This window comes from Salvia miltiorrhiza, chromosome 2 (assembly GCF_028751815.1).
Source record: "Salvia miltiorrhiza cultivar Shanhuang (shh) chromosome 2, IMPLAD_Smil_shh, whole genome shotgun sequence".
NCBI lineage: Eukaryota > Viridiplantae > Streptophyta > Magnoliopsida > Lamiales > Lamiaceae > Salvia > Salvia miltiorrhiza.
This window is the reverse complement of record NC_080388.1, coordinates 3,110,322-3,116,279: the sequence shown is the minus strand read 5'-3', so window position 1 is coordinate 3,116,279 and position 5,958 is coordinate 3,110,322. Positions and strand designations below refer to the sequence as shown.

General features: G+C 39.1%; 1 long non-coding RNA gene across 1 annotated transcript; it reads left to right on the top strand.

Moving 5' to 3' along the window:
• Positions 1-604: 604 nt before the first annotated feature.
• On the top strand, positions 605-3,787 carry LOC131012644 (uncharacterized). Its single transcript, XR_009097400.1, has 3 exons — positions 605-804; positions 2,880-2,944; positions 3,529-3,787. It is a non-coding gene; the product is annotated as an uncharacterized LOC131012644 (long non-coding RNA).
• Positions 3,788-5,958: the final 2,171 nt, after the last annotated feature.

Here is a 5,958-nt window from a genome sequence, read left to right as displayed (position 1 = left end):
TTAAGGGGGATAGTATGTAATGCCCCGACTTTTTATTAAGGATTATAGACTTTTAATTATTGATTTAAGGATTTCTTATGGTAATTAGGGTTCAGCATCCATTAATAAAATACGGACTTATGTGAATTTGATGATTACATACGTGATAATTTATTTTTATTTTTATTTCAACGGATGATGCACTCAAAATATATTTTGAGTCCATTAAGAGAATGATGGAGCTCAAAGATTTATTTTGAGTTTTCAAATCAAAAAAAAAAAATTTATGTATTTATTTATTTTTACCGAGAAATTTAGGAATGATGAGTTATAAAAATTTTCCATCAATATTTTTCTCAAATTATTTTTCTATGATGTATTTATAAATTGAGAGAGTGCACTAATGTTAGTGCTATTTATTCTAATTTTGATCACAAGAGTTTTATGCTCTAGCATTTTATTAATTGATGATTAGTCTTACATATATTTTTTTTCTTACACATGGGTTATTACTACACCACATTTTTATATTTACTTAATGTAACACCCCATTATCCTCCACTAATATTTTCTTTTCCCTACCACTAATCTTTTTCCCTACCATCACTAATATTTTCTTTTCCCTACCACTAATCTTTTTCCCTACCACTACTCCTACCTTTCCACCACACTACTCCTTTTCCCCCACCACTACATTCTTTCTCCCACTCTCACAACTTTTCTCCCACCATTATCACACTCCATAGAAGCCTTTGAAGCCCCAAGAGAAGTAGCAAAGCAAGGGAGAGTGTGGGAAAACTATAGAGTGAAGGTTGTGCTTCGAGGGTGAGTTTTTCTTTGCTTTTTCTCAACTGAAAATGCTTTATGGCCATGAATTTTTACACATTTGTGTGCTATATTATGTGAGGATATGTTTTATGATTTTGGATGATTATTTTGGTAGAGTTTATTGGGTGAAAAACCGTGCATGAGGTAAGGCAGCGAATCTGCCATAAGCACACTGCTCGGCAGTGTTTTGCAAGGCGATTCCAGCCATCCAAACGGTTCCCAATAATTCCCAAATTAATTTTGTATCATATTTCATATGTTTTCTATACTTTGGTAAAATTTCAGAAGGTTTGGAGCTCTTATGATTTATTTATGAATTTGTAAACATCACTGCCCATCTGGAATACATTTTTGGTAAACAATCTTTGGGAGGCCATAAGTAAAGTTTCAATCGGTGAAAACCTTTGAAACTTGAATATGTCACTCTAGACTCCCGTATCTTTCTTTTGACATCGGTCTCACCATTTTTGAGTAAGGGAAACAACCGGTATAAATTCTTGAAATCTAGTTCTTATTCCTTGTACCATCCAGTAGATTTTACAAACCTACGACTTTGAGGTGGCAAAGGCCGACTTAAATCATTGATTCTCAAGCCTATATTTCTACTTAATATTCACTGACATGTTGGGAACTTACTTGTTCAGTTTTAGAATTTTTGGTGAAGCCTAAAGTGGTTTTTCCGATTTATGTTCTAAATCTGCCAAACTTGAACTCTTTTTGTGCACTGAACTTTAGACAGTCATATCTTCTAAACCATGAATGTTCTTGGAGTAAATCCAACTGTAGAGTGTTATGATCTCTCCCTAGTTTCCAGATTGACCCTTGGGGTTCCCAGTGGAGTTTTGTAAAGGGAGATATGAATTTTTTAAAGAAAGCCCACTGACTTGGTTGTAATCTGGAAATCTGAAATTTTCAGATTTTTGCTTGTTAAATACCCATCTTTGAGAGGGCATATCTTGCTCGTTTGAATTTTTTTTCATTCGATTCAAATTGGAGAATGATCCTTGAAATGTCTAGTTTCCAGAATGTCTTTTGGAGCCTCATTTGGAGATCCGAGGAAGATTTGATGGCTGTTGCAAAACAACCTCTTAAGAGCTCAAGTTGTTGAATTATTTTCTATGTATCAAAGTTTATTTTAAAGGATGTTTCATGAAAGATTTAGTATATGTGCGTAACGAGTTTGGGACTATTTATTTTAAATGAGGTCCGTTCTTTTATTTAAATTATGATGGACTTTTAATGAATATTTTTGGGATTAAACTCTTATTTCTTGATTTATATAAATTATTTTTTTTAAGGACTTATAAATATGAATTTCGTAGGCCTACTGACCTACTGTGATCGACGGTTTGTCGATGTCTAATAGCTTTGAAAATTTTATAGCAAGTCCCTACATGAGTCTTGAGTACCCTGGTAAAATTTCAAGCCATTCCAACTTCGTTTGATACTTCTTTAAAATGCAAAACCTAAACTGCACATTACTACCGAGAATTTCAGAGAACAGAGGAAAGAGTCATTCATTTCAGTAGCTTCCTGTGTGATCTAGATTTCCAAATTTTTATGGTATTAACCTTATTGTGTTAGCTAGATATCCACCAAAGTTGAGCCCAGTTTGACAACTTTTACTATTTTTCAAAAATCCAAGTTTTCGATTGTTCAAAACTGCCGAACATGGTAGATCGTGGTAAAAACGTCATATCTCTCAAACCACTTGGAGTTTTCGACTCTACTTTTTTTTATATGAAACTAGACTCGAAGATCTTTCTTTCGGTATGAGTCTCGAGTCCAGGAGATGTCGGAGTCAGAACAGATTAAATTTTGAAGTTGAGCCAGTGTAAAAACAGAGCATGTTTTGATGATGTTTGATTGTGATTCTTATGTGCCTTATGTGTTTGTGTTGCCTATGTGTTTGAATGAGATTAGACGAGGTATGATTGATTTTTGACTGTCTTTAATGTAACGAATTATGGATGCTAGAACCCTAAAACATTAAAAGATGCCCTAGGCACGTAGAATTAGACTTTGTCTTATGACAATTTCTTCACGAACTTATCGACTCTTCATCAATGAAGGTCCGGGCGACAGAAAGTGAAGCCGAAGAAGAAACGACTCCACGCCAGCTTTAAGAACAATTGAGGTGGGCATTACTTTTACTATACGTATATAGAGATCCCCTGCGTGTCGTAGGCCTCTTATACGAATATATGCATGAGATGATTTTAACTGTTAATTTCAGTTTATTATTATGCCCAAATGATAAATGACTCTTATGAAATGAAAATGAAATGTTCATGAAATGAAATGAAATGATTGACTGCCAAAAATGTTTATGTTTTTATATGTATCCTATCTGTGTTGGTTCGCCAACTTTAAAGGAAATCCAATTGGGATCCTATGCTAGACAAAGGTCGCTAGCTAGGGTTAACGTGTACACTCATGGAGACCGCGAGTCGCTTGCGACCGGTCTTGGCGTCCGTGGTAAGGAGGCCTCCTTCCCGGCGCGTGACAGAAAGGACAGATATGGATCATATAGACTGAAAATGGGATGCGCATCCACCTTTATGAAAATGAATGAAATGTTTTAGTAAGCGCAGGTCATTCAAGAAAACCCCTGTGTGTTACTGTTGGCAGTTCAATTTATATATGTATGCATGTTGTATTTTCGGCTTATGTCACTGAGTATTTTTATACTCAGCCCTGCATGTATTTCTAAATGTGCAGGTTGAGCAGGCGATGGAATGGATCGGTGTTGAGCGGATTTCCCTTTTGATGTTTATGTAATGAAACCTTGGGTATGCATCTCCATATGCATAACTCACACGTTTTTTTCGCTGCAAACACTCTGACTTATTTATCATTTCTACTTGAACTTATTACTACTTCATTTTAATTAACTTTCAGTTGGGGTCTAGTCGTTATGGCAGACTCATTTGTGAATTACCCAAGTGGTTATATATATATACCACTAGTTTGTTATTAATGTTGGTTACTTAGTAAATCCCCTTTAATTTCCATTTTTTTTATTGTTCACCCCAAGTCATAACCCCGGTTAACCCGTCATTGGGATAGTGGGCTGTGACAATTCTTCATTGAGATTCTCCGTCTCAAACTCTCCCAACTTCTTCTTTCGCGAGACTATGTCCTTGAGGAATTTGGCATACTGCGGCATCTCCAGTAACATCTCCACCAACGGAATGTTGATGTTCACCTTCTTAAAGATCTCTAAAAACTTAGAGAGCCGCTCTTTCATCCTTTCTTTCTTATGGCACTGAGGGAAATGTATAGTCACAGTTGCTGGCGAAGTAGCTGTCTGCTTTTCATCCTTCTTTCTGCCAGAAACCTCAACAGTGACCTCCTCAGCTTTTTCCTCAATCAGCCGTGCACTCTCATCTTTTGCCGTCATGGCCCCTTCCTGTGTAGTCCCGCTCGGCAGATCAACCATCTTAAAATGACGCTGGGGAAACGGCATCCACCCAAGAGGACGCAGATGAGGTGGAAGTCGTCGGCCTTCCTCATGGACTCTCCACGATAGCTCTCCTCTCTCCATCTCACGAGATCCATGGCTACCTTTAGAGGTAGCTTCACTCTTCAATCCAATGGCCATGCACTGCTCCTTTGCATTCACCTTGGCATTGTTTATAAGATTGCCCGACTGTTGGAGTTTGTTGACGGCGGTGGCTATTTGGCCCAATTGGGTCTCGAACATCTTCATTTGAGTCACCACAGCAACGGCATTGGACTCTAGCTTTTCCATCCTCTCGTCGGATTTGGACATGAACTTCATCAGCAACTCCTCTATGTTCGGCTTCTTCTCTTCATTTATCATTCCATTAGTTACCGAGAAGCCTGGTGGAGGTTGAATTGCATTGTTGGGATTCCCATAAGCCAAATTGGGATGTGAACACCCTCCATGATGAAACTGTTGTCCACTATTGTATCCACCGTGTTGCCCATGCTGAAAGTTCCCATAGTTTCTGCCATTGATGTAGTTGGCGTCTTCTATGCCCGTTGGGATCTCCACAGCCGGCTCAGGATTGCCAACAGTCATAGCATTGATCTTCGAGTTCATCTCTGCCAGCTGAGTCAAAATCAACGCCATAGGGTCCGAACTGGAGGTAGCAGCAACTTTCTTAAAGTGAACTCTCTCGGATGGCCATTGATAACTCGTGGTGGCCATGCTCTCAATGATCTCCATAGCTTCAGAACTCCCCTTCTTGAGCAATGAGCCCCCTGCAGCTGTATCCATGAACATCCTGGTACGCTCCCCACAAGCGTTATAGAACATGACCACCAGAGTCCCCTCGTCAAAGCCATGGGACGGGCACTTCCTCAACTTCTCCTGGTATCTCTCCCATGTCTCTGCTAGTGTCTCTCCATCGAACTGTTGGAATTGGAGAATTTCCATCTTTAACTTCAATGTGAGCCCGAGAGGATGGAACTTCCGTAGGAAAAGATTCGCCAAATCCCCCCATACCGGATTAGCTCCCAGTTGCAAAGTTTGATACCATGACTTTGCCTTATCCCGAAGTGAGAATGGGAAAAGGCGGAGTCGTATGATGTCATCTGGGACTCCGTTCATCTTGACAGTGCTGCACAACTCCAAGAATTGCGCCAGATGCGCATTTGGGTCCTCCACGGCTTTACCTCCATACTGGTTTTGCTGCACCATGGTGATCAAACCAGTCTTAAGCTCGAAATTATTCACGTTGACTCTTGGAGGCTCATGATACTGATACTGCAGAGTGAACGCCTCATTGATCGGAGGCTGCTTCTGAGCCTCGTGGTTTTCCTACGCCTCAATCAAACATTGCAGTTGCTCCTTGAGAGCACGGACTTCTTCTGCGGTAGCCATAGAACTACCTAGCAAACTTCAGAACCAAAAATCAGGACCACAGGAAAAAATAAAGAACAGAATTTAAATAAACATAAATAAAAATCCAGATTAGTATAAAACAATTAACAGATAGTACTGATGAAAATCAGTCCCCGGCAACGGCGCCAAAAACTTGTTCGCTATTTTATTAACACGCCGCAAGTGTACGGGTGCAGTTGTGTATAGTGGCAAACAAGGTCGAATCCACAGAGACTGATTTTTATCAATTCCTATCCTAAATTATTCTACTCTATCTGGACAAACGAAATTGAGAGTTT